We start from the raw sequence: 18,006 nt of genomic DNA, 5'->3' as shown, positions 1-18,006 counted from the left end.
TTACAGAAGTTTAGAGTGGTAGGGGCCAGTTAGGGGTTGATTTGGAATTGGGCATTAGTTACCTTTGACCTATTCCAAGGGTCTTAGTTTGAACTTTGAACTCTTGCTTCAGGGTTACACTTGATGTGGAGGAGACTCATATATGTTTTTGGTGCTAAGTGCTTTTTGTTGTTCTCCTCCACCCTTGCAGAGGCCCTACCTCTCTCTTTCTCTCTCTGCCTTTTACTCTCTCCCACTTTTCTCTCTCAGTTTCCGTCTTCCTCTCTTTCTCTGTCAATTCATCTATATCGGTGTCTGTGATCCCAACTTTGTCTCTCCCTCTCCTTTTCCCACTCTCTGTTTCTGTCGAACCATATCTCTCTGTCTCTCTCCCTGTATTTTTCACTCTGTTTCAGATGTTTTGTCTTTACTTTGATCTCTCTCTCACCCTTTCTTTATCTGTTCAGATTGTTTTGTCTTTACTCTGATCTCTCTCTCACCCTCTCTGTTCAGATTGTTTTCTGAAAACCTTTAATTGTAGATTGTTTCAAAACTGTTACCAGATTTGTTGATGATGTTGCATTACAGTTCTGAAGAGCTTCTATATACAATGTTTATATTGTGAAAAATTAACAACACATTCATGCCTTCTGGGTAGAATATTGTTTAGCCATACATCATAAATTAGCACTCACAGCTTCTCAGAAAAGACATACAGTGCATTCGGAAAGGATTGAGACCACTTGACTATTCCCACATTCTGATACATCACAGCCTTACTCAAAAATCTATCTACAGACAATGCCACATAAGGACAATGCAAAAACAGTTTAGATATTTTTGCAAATGTATTAAAAAATACATAAAAAAATGTCACATTTACATAAGTATTCAGACCCTTTACAGTCAGTAATTTGTTGAAGCACCTTTGGTAGCGATTATAGCCTTAGAGTATTCTGGGTATGATGCTACAAGCTTGGTACACCTGTATTTGGGGAGTTTCTCCCATTCTTCTTTGCAGATCCTCTCAAGCTCTGTCAGGTTAGATGGGGAGCATCGCTGCACAGCTATTTTCAGATATCTCCAGAGACGTACGATTGAGTTCAAGTCTGGGTTCTGACTAGGCCACTCTAGGACAGTCAGAAACTTGTCCCGAAGCCACTCCTGTGTTGTTTTGGCTGTGTGCTTAGGGTCATTGTCCTGTTGGCAGGTGAACCTTCACCCCGGTCAGAGGTACTGATTGCTCTGGAGAAAGTTTTCATCAAGGATCTCAGTACTTTGATCCATTCATCTTTCCCTTGATCCTGACTATTCTCCCAGTCCCTGCCACTGAAATACACCCACACAGCATGATGATGCCAACAACATGATGCACCTGAGCTCAATTTCAAGTCTCATAGTAAAGGGTCTGAATACTTATGTAAATAAGATTTCTGTTTTCTCATTTTTATACATTTGCAAAAAAATCTAAAAACCTGTTTTCACTTTCTAAACATGGTGGAGGAGCTAACTCAGCTAGCACATAACATTCTGAGAACCATATGTTTTTTACAGATTGGTGACAGCGTGGTTGTCCTACGGTTATATTGCATACAACCATGCCACAATTTTCTGGGAATGGTGAAGGATAGTTGCTGGCTTTGGAACATTCTCAGCATATTTAAGGAACTTGAAAAAGACATATTTTCTTGGTATTTTATTTCTTTAAGAGAACGTTTCTTAAAAAGTAAAAAAAATGGTTACATTTCATTGCTATTTTGGTAATGTTCTCAAACAAAGTTCTTCTGAAAACAAATGTTTTCTTGTGTTTTTTAGAACAATTTGATATCATGACTTTAACAATAACAATGAGGAAACTTGTAGGAAACATTATACTAAAGTATACTAAAGCAATTGCACTACTTTAGTATAATGTTTCCTACAAGTTTTGTTCTAAAAAACACAAGAAAACATTTGTAATGTTCAGAGAACGTTCTAAGAATGTTATTTAAAAACATACACATTCCATTCTCAGCGTCAACAAAACTCTCTCTATCCTATCTTGTTAAGTGTGTTCAGGTGTGTTGGCTGCACCCACTAATTGATCACACCTGATCTTAATGAGTGCTTGCTTCCTTTGCCTACACCCGCACGCCCGACTAGCATCACCATCCTGGATGGTTCCGACCTAGAATATGTGGACATCTATAAGTACCTAGGTGTCTGGCTAGACTGTAAACTCTCCTTCCAGACTCATATCAAACATCTCCAATCTAAAATCAAATCGAGAGTCGGCTTTCTATTCCGCAACAAAGCCTCCTTCACTCACGCCGCAAAACTTACCCTAGTAAAACTGACTATCCTACCGATCCTCGACTAACGGCGATGTCATCTACAAAATAGCTTCCAATACTCTACTCAGCAAACTGGATGCAGTTTATCACAGTGCCATCCGTTTTGTTACTAAAGCACCTTAAACCACCCACCACTGTGACCTGTCTACTCGGCTGGCCCTCGCTACATATTCGTCGCCAGACCCACTGGCTCCAGGTCATCTACAAGTCCATGCTAGGTAAATCTCCGCCTTATCTCAGTTCACTGGTCACGATGGCAATACCCACCCGTAGCACGCGCTCCAGCAGGTGTATCTCACTGATCATCCCTAAAGCCAACACCTCATTTGGCCGCCTTTCGTTCCAGTTCTCTGCTGCCTGTGACTGGAATGAATTGCAAAAATAGCTGAAGTTGGAGACTTTACCTACCTCATCTCCATACTGTTTATATTTATTTACTTTTCTGCTCTTTTGCACACCTATATCTCTACCTGTACTTGACCATCTGATCATTTATCAATCCAGTGTTAATTCGCAAAATTGTAATTATTCGCCTACCTCCTCATGCCTTTTGCACACAATGTATATAGATTCTTTTTTTTCTACTATGTTATTGACTTGTTAATTGTTTATTGTTTACTCCATGTGTAACTCTGTGTTGTTTGTTCACACTGCTATGCTTTATCTTGGCCAGGTCGCAGTTGTAAATGAGAACTGGTTCTCAACTAGCCTACCTGGTTAAATAAAGGTGGGAAAAAAAGAAAAAAAAAGGAGTCTGTTTTAATAGACTAAATTGAACAGCTTTGAAGCTAAAAAAAAACATGGCATGCTCCACCCTGTTGGTGCAGTAGACTAATTCCATGGATAGAGAATAGATGATTATAAGTTCAAATCTCACTGATGCTGTGTCACAATCAAAAATACATGTGTTTGCATGAATTTCCATGTGTCCTATCTGTGCTTGGAGTTTAAAAAAAGTTAACCCAAAATAGTAAGCAGTGATATTAAAAGTCTTATGGAAACATTCAGTGACAGTTTTAAAGAAGTGATCCTTCTACAGTTGTCACTGCAGTGTACCCTCAAACCGGTGTGATCATTGTAGTGGTCCCTGCAGTGTACCCTCAAACCAGTGTGATCTCATTGTAGAAACATTTGGTCCCTACAACATTACCCTGAAACCAGTTTATGTTTGATTATGAACATTGACAGAAGTGGTGACAGCATAACACATTACAAAGTCAGTGTTTGATCTGAAAGACACAACACTGTTTATCCAAACAGAAAATTTAGGCTACAAACCAGCACTAACTGAGTGCAATTATCCAAACTAGAAAATGTAGGACCAGTTTGTCCTAGCACTAACTGAGGAAAGACACAACACAATTATCCAAACTGGAAAATGTAGGCTACATTAGTCCTAGCGCTAACTGAGGAAAGACTGATGTAACACAAGCGGTCATATTTAGAGAACTCTCGGCTGACAGACTCTACAATATGAATTAGCTATTAGCAATTATTCATGGGTGAGCTCACCATTCATCAAAATAATTGCGTAAATGACTTTCCATCATGTTTTTTTTTTGTGTCAAACAAAGATAAGAGGAGACAAGATGAGTTTGGTCTGTTTTCAGGGGGTGTGTCGTCTACGGTCATTCACTAACCTACATTCATTTCCGGAAGTTTATCTACAAAGATTAATTAACCATTCCTTCACCTATTTATAACATCTTTGGTCTGACGAACGTTTACGTGACACCCAGAATGCATTGTATAATGTCAGCAAACATGGTGCCACACAAAGCTGTTAACCTGTTGCGACGAGCAATCCTGTATCCGGGAGCGTCATTATAGCCTCAAGCTCATTACCATAACGCAACGTTAACTATTCATGAAAATCACAAATTAAATTAAATGAAATAAATATGTTGGCTCACAAGCTTAGCCTTTTGTTAACAACACTGTCATCTCCGATTTTCAAAAAATGCTTTTCAACCATAGCTACACAAGCATTTGTGTAAGAGTATTGATAGCTAGCATAACATTAAGCCTAGCATTCAGTAGGCAACATTTTCACAAAAACAAGAAAAGCATTCAAATAAAATCATTTAACTTTGAAGAACTTAGGATGTTTTCAATGAGGAGACTCTCAGTTAGATAGCAAATGTTCAGTTTTTCCAAAAATATTATTTCTGTAGGAGAAATCTCTCCATTTTGTTCATCACGTTTGGCTAAGAAAAAACCCTGAAAAGTCAGTCATTACAACGCAAACTTTTTTCCAAATTAACTCCATAATATTGACAGAAACATGGCAAACCTTGTTTAGAATCAATCCTCAAGGTGTTTTTCACATATCTATTCGATGATAAATCAGAGATGGCAGTTTGGTTTCTCCTCTGTTCAAAATGGAAAAATGCACGTACCTGGAGATTACGCAATAGTTTCGACGGAGGACACCGAGCGGACACCTGGTAAATGTAGTCTCTTATGGTCATTTTCCAATGATATGCCTACAAATACGTCACAATGCTGCAAACACCTTGGGGAAACGACAGAAAGTGTAGGCTCATTCCTTGCGCAATCACAGCCATATAAGGAGACATTGGAACACAGCGCCTCCAAAATCTGGCTCACATCCTGTATGAAATTTCATCTTGGTTTCGCCTGTAGCATTAGTTCTGTGGCACTCACAGACAATATCTTTGCAGTTTTGGAAACGTCAGAGTGTTTTCTTTCCAAAGCTGTCAATTATATGCATAGTCGAGCATCTTTTCGTGACAAAATATCTTGTTTAAAACGGGAACGTTTTTCATCCAAAAATGAAATACTGCCCCCAGAGGTTCAAGAGGTTAAATAGCTTAGCAACAGCTCATCAGTACAACCTTCAAAAAATTATTTTACACACATAGTTGTCCATTACAATCTATGCAATATTCACAATGCATGTGAATGACTTTTAGAATGAATTACAATGTGACTGAACTAGTTTTCCTTCCAAAATGGTTTAATTAAGTCAAAACAATATTTTCTGTGATTGAATGGTGTGGGTGCACCCCAACAACAGAATGGTGTGGGTGCATATACCGGTCATAAAAAGTATTCATTAGAGTAAACCACTGATTGGCCAGCTCATCCTCCCTCTATGAGGAAATCACAAGCATTTAATTAACTTATTTCAATAAAGCGTCTCACATTCCCTGCTGGTTGAAATTAAGTATCTCATTGAAATACTATCCTGTGTCTTCAGATTAATGCAGATGAAGGGAGTTAGATATGCATAGTTTTCTTTCTGTATATATGAATTACAAATCAATCATGTTTGTATTCTATTGCATAGTTACAATGTGTAATCATTGATGTCCCATTTCACATTCTCCACTAGTTGAAATTAAGTATCTCATTGAAATACTATCCTGTGTCCTCAGATTAGTACAGATGAAGGGAGGATTTTTTGAGTGCTAAACTCTGTTGAAGTGTATAATTGTAATGCATACATGCAGACGCACATCATTCAAAGAATGGAGTTTGATATACCTGGTATTGGAAATGACTGAAAAAGAATGTCTCGCAGAGATTCATACCTGAAAGACACCTTAATTTGCCAAAGAAGAGTACATGATCAGTAAATATTTTCAATGGACAGGCTACAATGTGGGGATCTCATGCATGGAAATAACTACAGTATACAGTGGGGCAAAAAATAATTTAGTCAGCCATCAATCGTGCAAGATGAGAAAAAAATTAGAAAAATGAGAAAAAAAGTTAGAAAATCACATTATTTTTTATGAATTTATTTGCAAATTATGGTGGAAAATAAGTATTTGGTCACCTACAAACAAGCAAGATTTCTGGTTCTCACAGACCTGTAACTTCTTCTTTAAGAGGCTCCTCTGTCCTCCACCTGTATTAAAAGCACCTGTTTGAACTTGTTATCAGTATAAAAGACACCTGTCCACAACCTCAAACAGTCACACTCCAAACTCCACTATGGCCAAGACCAAAGAGCTGTCAAAGGACACCAGAAACAAAATTGTAGACCTGCACCAGGATGGGAAGACTGAATCTGCAATAGGTAAGCAGCTTGATTTGAAGAAATCAACTGTAGGAGCAATTATTAGGAAATGGAAGACATACAAGACCACTGATAATCTCCCTCGATCTGGGGCTCCACGCAAGATTTAACCCCGTGGGGTCAAAATAATCACAAGAACGGTGAGCAAAAATCCCAGAACCACACGGGGGGACCTAGTGAATGACCTGCAGAGAGCTGGGACCAAAGTAACGAAGCATCAGTAACACACTACGCTTGCCAGGGACTCAAATATTGCAGTGCCAGACGTGTCCCCCTGCTTAAGCCAGTACATGTCCAGGCCCGTCTGAAGTTTGCTAGAGAACATTTAGATGACCCAGAAGAAGATTGGGAGAATGTCATATGGTCAGATGAAACCAAAATATAACTTTTTGGTAAAAACTCAACTCGTCGTGTTTGGAGGACAAAGAATGCTGAGTTGCATCCAAAGAACACCATACCTACTGTGAAGCATGGGGGGAGGGACAACATGCTTTGGGGCTGTTTTTCTGCAAAGTGACCAGGACGACTGATCCGTGTAAAGGAAAGAATGGATGGGGCCATGTATCATGAGATTTTGAGTGAAAACCTACTTCCATCAGCAAGGGCATTGAAGATGAAACCTGGCTGGGTCTTTCAGCATGACAATGATCCCAAACACACCGCCCGGGCAATGAAGGAGTGGCTTCATAAGAAGCATTTCAAGGTCCTGGAGTGGCCTAGCCAGTCTCCAGATCTCAACCCCATAGAAAATCTTTGGAGGGAGTTGAATGTTCGTGTTGCCCAGCAACAGCCCCAAAACATCACTGCTCTAGAGGAGATCTGCATGGAGGAATGGGCCAAAATACCAGCAACAGTGTGTGAAAACCTTGTGAATACTTACAGAAAACGTTTGACCTCTGTCATTGCCAACAAAGGGTAGATAACAAAGTATTGAGATAAACTTGTTATTGACCAAATACTTATTTTCCACCATCATTTGCAAATAAATTCATAAAAAATCCTACAATGTGATTTACTGAATTTATTTTCAAATGTTGTCTGTCATAGTTGAAGTGTACCTATGACGAAAATTACAGGCCTCTCTCATCTTTTTAAGTGGGAGAACTTGCACAATTGGTGAATGACTAAATACTTTTTTGCCCCACTGTATGTATATTGGACTTGCATCCTTGGCGCAATAAAGTTTGTATATTCTACTCAATCCATAGGCTTCATTAATAACCTCTTGAAGCTGGGGGGCACTATTTTTATTTTTGGAAAAATAAAGTAAACTGTCTATTTCTCAGGACCAGATGCTAGAATATGCACATAATTGACAGCTTAGGATAGAAAACACTCTAACGTTTCCAAAACTGTAAAAAAATATTGTCTGTGAGTATAACAGAACTGATATTGCAGGCGAAATCCTGAGAAAAATCCAATCAGGAAGTGACTCTTATTTTGAAACCCCGTTCTTTCTATCCATCCCAATTGCCAATTGAAAGGGACATCAACCAGATTCCTTTGTCTGTGGCTTCCCTAAGGTGTCTACAGCCTTTAGATGTAGTTTCACGCCTTTATTTTGAAGAATGAACTTAAACGTCCACATTGCGTAAGTGGTCAGTTGTTGGCTCCGTGTGATTTTTGCGCTAAACAGAGAGGTAGCCATTTTTCCTCCCGGTCCTAGTGAAAAGCCAACGGTCCCGGTTTATATAGTATCGAATAGATATTTGAAAAACACCTTGATGATTGATTATAAAAAACGTTTGCCATGTTTCTGCCGATATTATGGATATAATTTGGAATTTTTGTCTGCGTTGTCGTGACTGCTATTTCCGGTGGATTCCTAGGCATAACGCATCAAACTAATAGAGGTATTTGGATATAAAAAATATATTTATGGAACAAAAAGGAACATTTTCTGTCTAACTGGGAGTCTCGTGAGTGAAAACATCCGAAGCTCATCAAAGGTAAACGATTAATTTGATTGCTTTTCTGGTTTTCGTGACCAAGTTACCTGCCGCTAGGTGTACATAATGTTTTGTTGGTATATCGATAAACTTACACAAACGCTTGTATTGTTTTCGCTGTAAAGCATAATTTCAAAATCTGAGATGACAGGGTGATTAACAAAAGGCTAAGCTGTGTTTCACTATATTTCACTTGTGATTTCATGAATATTAATATTTTCTAGTAAGATTATTTGACTGTTGCGCTATGCTATCTAGCATAGTTGATGACAATTATTCCAAGAGGTTAATTCCATTCACACTTGAAGTTGACCGTACGCACATATCCCAACCAGAAGCCATGGATTACAAGCAACATCCGCATCCAGATAAAGGCTAGAGCTGCCACTTTCAAGGAGCGGGACACAAATCCAGACGCTTATGAGAAATCCCACTATACCTTCAGACGAACCATTAAACAAGCAAATCGTCACTACAGGATTAAGATTGAATCCTAATAACCTGGCTCTGATGCTTGTTGGATGTGGCAGGGCTCGAAAACTTTAAAACTATCCTTAACACTGGGGCCCCTCAGGTGTGTGTGCTTAGTCCCCTCCTGTACTCCCTGTTCACCCATGACTGAGTGGTCAAGCAGGACTCCAACACCATAATTAAGTTGGCTGACGACACAACAGTGGTTGGCCTGATCACCGACAACGATGAGACGGCCTATAGGGAGGAGGTCAGAGACCTGGCAGTATGGTGACAGGATAACAACCTCCGCTTCAACATGAGCAAGACAAAGGAGCTGATCGTGGACTACAGAAAAGGAGGGCCGAACAGGCCCCCATTAACATCGACAGGGCTGTAGTGGAGCAGGTTGAGAGCTTCAAGTTCCTTGGTGTCCACAACATCAACGAACTATCACGGTCCAAACACACCAAGACAATCGTGAAGAGAGCACGACAAAACCTTTTCCCACTCAGGAGACTGAAAAGATTTAGCACGGTTCTTCAGATCCTCAAAAGGTTCTACAGCTGCACCATCGAGAGCATGGATGCCTTAATGCCTAGCATGGCAACTACTCTTCATCTGACTGTAAGGCGCTACAGAGGGTTGTGTGAACTGCCCAGTACATCACTGGGGCCAAGCTTCCTGCCATCCAGGACCTATAAAATAGGCAGTGTCAGAGGAAAGCCCATAAAATTGTCAGAGACTCCAGTCACCCAAGTCATAGACTGTTTTCTCTGCTTCTCGGCAAGCAGTACCAGAGCGCAAAGTCCAGGACGAAAATGCTCCTTAACTTCTTAAGGCATAGGGGGCAGCATTTTCACTTTTGGATAAATAGCGTGCCCAATTTCAACTTCCTGCTACTCATGCCAAGGATATAAGATATGCATATTAGTAGTAGATTTGAATAGAAAACACTCTGAAGTTTCTAAAACTGTTTGAATCATGTCTGTGAGTATAACAGAACTTATGTAGCAGGCAAAACCCCGAGGACTAACCGTTCAGATTAGTTTTTTTGGAGGTCTCTGTCTGTTCAGTGTGTTCTCATTGGGAAACGATATTTCTTAGGCACTTGATTTCAGTTCCTACCGCTTCCACTGGATGTCACGAGTCTTTGGAATTTGGTTGTTTTTCCTTTGTGCAATGAAGAAGTATGGCCATCTAGGAACTGGGTAACACTGTTGAGAGTGCGCAAGACTTGATGTTGCAGAGGAGAGATGCTGGGTTCCGGTGGAGGATTTGTTGGATCCTTCTATGCTGGGAGATTTCCACTGTCTCCATCCGAATCGCCCTGCGCCTTGCCCTCTGGGTCGTCCCCGAGGTTAGTGCCGACGTGCGTCGGGGGGGGTACTGTCCCGACTACCGCCTAAGTCGGTCCCTCTCCTTGATTGGACAGTGTTCAGCGGTCGACGTCACCGTCCTTCTAGCCATCACTGATCCATTTTTAACTTTCAATTTGGTTTTGTCCTGTCTGTCTTCCGTCACACCCGATCCCATCAATTTTACATGTTGTGTATTTGAACCCTCTGTTTCCCCTCATGTCCTTGTCAGAGATTGTTTTATCGCATGTTTTGTGCAAGTCATGTGTCGGTGTGAGAATGGGTTTTGTACCCACTTTTATTATTTTTTTGTATATTTGAGTTTTATAAGCACTTATTAAACGACTCCGTTTATACCAAGTTTGTTCTCCTGCGCCTGACTTCCCTGCCACCAACATGCACCCATTACACTCTATCCACAGTAAAACAAGTCCTAGATCAACATAACCTGAAAGGCCGCTCAGCAAGGAAGAAGCCACTGGTCCAAAACCGCCATAAAAAAGGCAGACTACGGTTTGCAACTGCAAATGGGGACAAAGATCGTACTTTTTGGAGAAATGTCCTCTGGTCTGATGAAACAAAAATAGAACTGTTTGGCCATAATGACCATCGTTATGTTTGGAGGAAAAAGGGGGAGGCTTGCAAGCCGAAGAAAACCATCCCAACCATGAAGCACGGGGGTGGCAGCATCATGTTGTGGGGTGTTTTGCTGCAGGAGGGACTGGTGCTTTTCACAAAATAGATGACATCACGAGGAAAGAAAATTATGTGGATGTATTGAAGCAACATCTTAAGACATCAGTCAGGAAGTTAAAGCTTGATCGCAAATGGGTCTTCCAAATGGACAATGACCCAAAGCATATATCCAGAGTTGTGGAAAAATGGCTTAAGTAAGGACAACAAAGTCAAGATATTGGAGTGGCCATCAGAAAGCCCTGACCTCAATCCTGTAGAAAATTAGTGGGCAGAACTGAAAAAGTGTGTGCGAGCAAGGAGGCCTACAAACCTGATTCAGTTACACCAGCTCTGTCAGGAGGAATGGGCTGAAATTCACCCAACTTATTGTTAGATGCTTTGCGAAATGTTTGACCCAAGTTCAACAATATAAAGGCAATTCTACCAAATACTAATTGAGTGTATGTAAACTTCTGACCCACTGGGAATGTGATGAATGAAATAAAAGCTGAATAAATCATTCTCTGTACTATTTTTCTGACAGTACACATTCTTAAAATAAAGTGGTGATCCTAACTGACCTAAAACAGGGAATTTTTACTTGGATTAAATGTCAGGAATTGTGAATAAACTCAGTTTAAATAATTAATATTTGAGTTACCTTCCATCAAATAGCCTTCCATCAAATAGCCTTGTCCAACTAGGCCATCTATCCCCTTGTATACCTTAGCTGACAACATTGATATTGTGGAAGATAATTATCCATTTAGGCTATAAAGCCTTGGCTACAATTTACTGCTCAGATTTTCTCCCTATCATAACTGTCAGGGTGGTAAATAACAGTGGTTTCCTTGAAAAGGAGACAATTTGAGCTTCACAAAAATGTCAGAAGTAATACTGTACTCCCAATATTCAACAAATAGTATTTGTTTTTCCCATAGGAAAAAAGCAACCTCAACTCGCATTAACAGACCGCGGTGCGAGAGCGGCAACACAGATGTATAACAGAGCACATGGGAAAATAGAGCTTCTGATGTGATCGAAGCAAAAATAACTTACATGAAAGTAAGAGAGCGAGAGTAAACATTGCATCAGTTCAAAAGATTGAAGAGACCGCTTGGGAGCTGTGTGTTAGAGCTGAGCAGATTAGCTCAATCAGACCATGCAACTGAAAGATGTCAATTATGCCAGTGAGAAGGATTGCATGAAATATTCTGAATGCATACGTGCGTATGTTTGGAAAGAACAGATGAAAATGGCCTTCATGTCAAATTAAATGTCCATTAGACACACGTGGAATTCTCGTTTCGTTACATTTTCGTCAACTACAGTCAAAAGTCATTTTTAATAGTTCTATATTTTTTTCGAGGGCATCTAGTCTCATTATCGTCATAGTTTTTGTCAGGAAAAATAGGTTGTTGACGAGTATCTTACATTGACGAAATAACACTGCATTATGCCGACTCCAGGACAGAATGGAAGATTCAGGATTACATTGGAGAGGTGCAATTCATGTGATGTAAAGACCCACTGAGTTGAATTGCATTTTCTGTCCACGAGAGTCAAGTTGTGTTGGTTTATTGTCGTGAATACCTGCCTGATCAGCTGGTCATCATGTGTGGTTACATCCACCCCATAAATTGTGATCAAGATGGCACCGACGGAGAAGGACGACATCCTACAAGTTACTTTTTTGTAAAGAAAGTTCATACTATTATCACATATGATCGCCAAGCACTTCTGGACATCAGATCGACAATTACTAATCACAATTTCGACAAGAAAGATGACTTCAGCTCCATCTCAGCTGTTCCACTGATCATACCAGACCCTGTTCATTTGCTCCATGGGCTACCAAAAAGCCGCAGATGTGTGAGACGAGGTGAAGAGAGAACCAAACGGGGCTCCCCATTCTATTAGAATAAGATGGATGAGCTTCGTTCAAGAGTCGCTTATCAGAGAAACCTGAAAAGTTGCAAAATTATGCTGTATGTCTGTACTGTACTGAAATGTGGCTGGATGATGACGCTGTGCACTCTCCATGCAGCGGCGGGATCATACAGCGGCTCAGGAGAAGAGGAAAGAAGGTGGAGTCTCGAGCTTTTGTTCACGTGATATATATAATACCTGACGGTAGACTCCAGTGGTCTAGGGCACTGCATCGCAGTGCTAGCTGTGCCACCAGAGACTCTGGGATCGAGCCGGGAGGTCCATGGGGCGAAGCACAATTGGCCTAGTGTCGTCCGGGTTAGGGAGGGTTTGGCTGGTAGGGATATCCTTGTCTCATCGCACACTAGCGACTCCTGTGGCGGGCCGGGCGCAGTGCGCGCTAATCAGGTCACCAGGTGCACGGTGTTTCCTCCGACACATTGGTGCGGCTGGCTTCCGTGTTGGATACGCGCTGTGTTAAGGAGCAGTGTGGCTTGGTTGGGTTGTGTTTCGGAGGACGCATGGCTTTCGACCTTTGTCTCTCCCGAGCCCGTACGGGAGTTGTAGCGATGAGACAAGATAGTAACTACTAAAAATTGTCTACCACGAAATTGGGGAGAAAAGGGGGTAAAAAAAAAAATATATATATATTTTTTAGATAAAATAAAAATAATACCCGACGGTAAGCTTAAATGTAAATGTAAGCTGCAGACCGTCTCATCTACCAAGAGAGATAGTTATCGCAGATGTCTACCTCCCACACCAAGCCAACTCCACTCTGGCACTCAAGAACTGTATGAGGCCATAAACAAACAATAAACCACTCACCCAGAGGCAGTGTTTCTGGTGGGTGGAGAGTTTAATGCTGGGAGATTAAAACCATCCCACCTCAGTTCTACCTATGTCTCCTGCGCCACTAGTGATGCTAAAACTTTAGACCACTTTTATTTTACCCACAGAAACACATTTAAGGCCCTCCCTCATCCTCCCTTAGGCAAATCTGACCATGACTCCATTCTCCTGCTTCCTGTTTACAAACAATAGTTAAAATTACCAGTGATGTGCTACATACTGAAGTGATCAGATGAAGTAGACACGAGGCTACAAGACTGTTTTGCTAGTATAGACTAGGATATGTTCCGGGATTCATCTGATAGCATTGAGGATGGCATATATTAGGAGTTCAGCACAACAGTAACAGGGTTAATAAATAAGTGCATAGACAATGTCATCCTCACAGTGACTTGAAGAACCTATCCAAACCAAAAACCATGGATTACAGACAATACCATCGCTGGGCTAAAGGCATGGAGGCATATGAAAAAGCCTGCTACAACCTCCAATGAGACATGCAAAATCACAATATAGGAGGAAAGTGGAATCCTATTACACCGCCTCTTACACTCGTCACATGTGGCTTTGCTTGCAGTTGATAATGGAAACCCAGACGTGAGTTGCCCAGTGATGCAGAACTCCCAAACAAGCTACATGTGTGTTATGCTCACTTCGAGGAATATAACACTGTGCCTTGCTTGAAAGCTCCTGTTTTTCCGGGTGACTGTGTGATCTCGGTCTTCATGGCCGATGAGAGCAAAACATTTAAACAGTTTAAATGTTAACAATCACAAGGCCAAAGCATACACAGACCAGATGGCAAGTGGCTTCACAGATATTTCCAATCTATCCTTGTCCCAGTCTGTAACCCCAACATGTTTCAAGGTGACCACTATTGTCCCTGTTCCCAAGAGTTCCAAGGTAACCTGCCTAAATGACTATCACCCTGTAGTACTTTGGAACGTTCTCAGCACATTTAAGAAAACAAAAAAAATACAGTATTTTATTGGTATTTCATTAATTTAACAGAATGTTTCCTAAAAGTTAATGCAATTAATTTACAGTTTTTCTCAATTGCTAAAACACATTTCCTGAAAACATTAAACACAAAACCTCATCTTCAAGCACTATTTACACAACCTCTGACTCCTCTGGCAAAATGAAACATTCGCCTCAAAACAGTTTTACCTGTGTTCAAAATCAAACACTGCTCTCAAATCATAAACAAAGAGATCAAAATGATATACACTCAAGCAGTCAGTAAACAATACACCGAAAAATAGAAAACACATTGTTCAAAACATACCATTCTCAGGGAGAAGTACATTTTTTATCAAATATATTAATATTTTTCTGTCATTGTCTTTTGATGAACGAAAACATTTTCTATCATATTAGCTCAAAATTGATCAGAAATTACTACTCTGCTTTGGTCTTTGCAATTGTGTTTTTTGTTCTTCCTCATCCTTGTGTCCCTATTTTTACAGTACTGTATCCTGCATTTCACAAACTTGTCCTTTGTCTCTGTGACACTGTAATTCTTGTTCTTTGTTGATATGCACCTGCAACCAGTCAAAATCTATTGAGCAGTCAGTACTGTTAATAAATGGAAAGCACAATGTTCAGGGCCATACAATTCATCCATTGTACAGAATACAGCCTACAATGCACTGTACTACAGTATCCATTCTCAGACTTTCTCCTCCCCACCTTCAACAACCTGTTTGCTCTCTGAACTGGCTTATATTGGTTGTGTCGCATCATTTGAAACAGGTTAAATCAATTTTGAGTGGTTGTGTTCAATCAATGACATATGTTCTCTATTTGTATTTGATTTTTGCCACTTGTGTTTACCAGTATGGATGACATGTGTATTAGAGTGCAGAATGTGTTTTGAGAATGAGAATGTGTTTAGAGTTTTGCTGAAAAGTCAAATTGTGTTTTATCATGTGAAATGGTTTAAGGTATTGACAACAGACTGCATAATTAGCTAAATGAGTCCAGGTAACTGAGAACTTTGTTCAGCCAATGGGTTTTAGTGTTTTAGCAATTGAGAAAACTATAATTGGGAATGTTCTCAAATTGTTCTGAGAATGTTAATAAACAACATTCTTCTGTTAGAATTTCAGTACTTCCGCATAACGTTTGTTCTGAAATTGTTCCCGAAAACTTTAAGAAAAGGTTTTTTTTTTATTTTATTTTTATTTTAAGTACCTTAAAAAAGTATTTTAGTACTTCCAACAAAACATTCCACACACCTTCTAATGTGGTTATATTTAATGTCTTATTTTTACATAAATCTGGGAATGTTGAAAAAAATTGTGACTTATTCAAATGTTCAGAGAATGTACGTTTCTCTATTATGTCAGTTCTTGGCAATATTGGAAAAAGGAATTGTACACATTAACATCAATTAGCTCTAAATTCCGTTCTCAGAACATGACAAACTTTCCATAGAACCCACAAGAAAACTTTAGTTACGTTCAGAGAACATTTTAAGAATGTTATTTAAAAACGTATATATTTAATTTTCCTGCATAAAAAAAAGTCAAATCCTCTATCTTGTTAAGTGTGGTCAGGTGTGTGTTGCGCCCACTAATTGGCCCCATCTGAGTGCTTGTTTCCTTTGAAATGGGGTCTGTTTGAATAGCTTGAGATGAACAGATTTTTATGTGTAACAAATGTGATAGTAACTTTCTTGCGTTGTTTTTAAAGACAGGAATGGTCAGCAGGACAACAGTATGTTGATGGTTGTAGATTCATGACTTGCATGTCAAGTGGTTATTTTGTTCTTAAACATTATAAAACTTACAAAATACAATAAATGTAAGTACCTGACGATAAACACATTAGATGTGCAGGACAACATTATGTTGATGGCTGTAGATTTTTGATTAGTCTGTTAGCATGGAAACAACTGTGAATTAGCAGGAAGCTAATGCGGCAATTACAATTAGAGCATGCCAGCTACCTCGCTCTCACAGCAATCATCAACACAAAAGCAGAGGAAGCCCTCAATGTCTAACAGGTACCATACACAAACACACTTATGTATTCAGTGCCTTCAGGCAGTATTCAGACCCCTTGACTTTTTCCACATTTTATTACGTTAATCTAAAATGGATTAAATGTGTTTTTTTCATCAGCAATCTACACACAATATCCCATAATTGTCACGTTCTGACCTTAGTTCCTTTATTATGTCTTTGTTTTAGTTTGGTCAGGGCGTGGGTAGTCTGTTCCTTTTTCTATGTTGTGTTTTTGTGTTTGGCCTGGTATGGTTCTCAATCAGAGGCAGGTGTCGTTTGTTGTCTCTGATTGAGAATCATACTTAGGTAGCCTGGTTGTCTCTGATTGAGAATCATACTTAGGTAGCCTGGTTGTCTCTGATTGAGAATCATACTTAGGGAGCCTTTTCCCACCTATGTTTTGTGGGTGATTATTTCCTGTTTAGTGTTCTTTCATTCACCCTACGGGACTGTTCATTTCTCGTTTATTGTTTTGTTCAGTGTTCAGTTATTTTATAAAAAATATGAACACTTACCTCCTCTCCTTCCACCGAAGACAACCGTTACAATAATGACAAAGTGAAAACAGGTTTTTAGACATTTTTGCAAATTAATAACAAATTTAAAACAGAAATACCTTATTTACATAGATATTCAGACCCTTTGCTAAGAGAATCGAAATTAAGCTCAGGTGCGTCCTGTTTCCAATGATCATCCTTGAGATGTTTCTACAACTTGAATGGAGTCCACCTGTGGTAAATTCAATTGATTGGACATGATTTGGAAAGACACACACCTGTCTATATAATGTCCCACAGTTGACAGTACATGTCATTTCAAAAACCAAGCGATGAGGTTGAAGGAATTGTCCGTAGAGCAATTCTGTCGAAGCACAGATCTGGCGAAGGGTAACAAAACATTTCTGTGCGCCAGATGAGGAAAGAACTTTCCCAGCCATGAAAGCTGCCAGATCATCTGAGGACATTGTTTAACATCCGCTATGATAGTCTCATTGTCCACCCTCCCTTCCACAAGCCTGGAAGAGATGAACATTTGGGTTCATAGCTTCAACCCCGCAGCGCACACACACTTACACAGACCTACTGATTGATGGACTGTGGAACAAAGTTCTCTTGCTTTATTTGTTATTTTCTATATTATGTCTATTTCTGATAAGCTACCCATATTAATATATGTAGCCTTAGAAATATGATTAATGAAATCAATAACTTGCTAACATCAGATAACATTAATATATTAGCCATTTATGGAACTCACTTAGATAATTATTTGATGATACAACAGTAGCAGTACAAGGATATAACATCTACAGAAGAGACAGGAATTCCCATGGGGGAGGTGTTGCTGTATATTCAGAGCCATATCCCTGTAACACTTAGAGAAGTTCTCGTGTCAAGTGTTATTAAAGTGTTGCAGGTTTAC

Source organism: Oncorhynchus keta, chromosome 6, assembly GCF_023373465.1.
Source record: "Oncorhynchus keta strain PuntledgeMale-10-30-2019 chromosome 6, Oket_V2, whole genome shotgun sequence".
NCBI classification, from domain to species: Eukaryota; Metazoa; Chordata; class Actinopteri; order Salmoniformes; family Salmonidae; genus Oncorhynchus; species Oncorhynchus keta.
The sequence above is the reverse complement of the archived record's forward strand: the minus strand, read 5'-3'. Positions refer to the sequence as shown.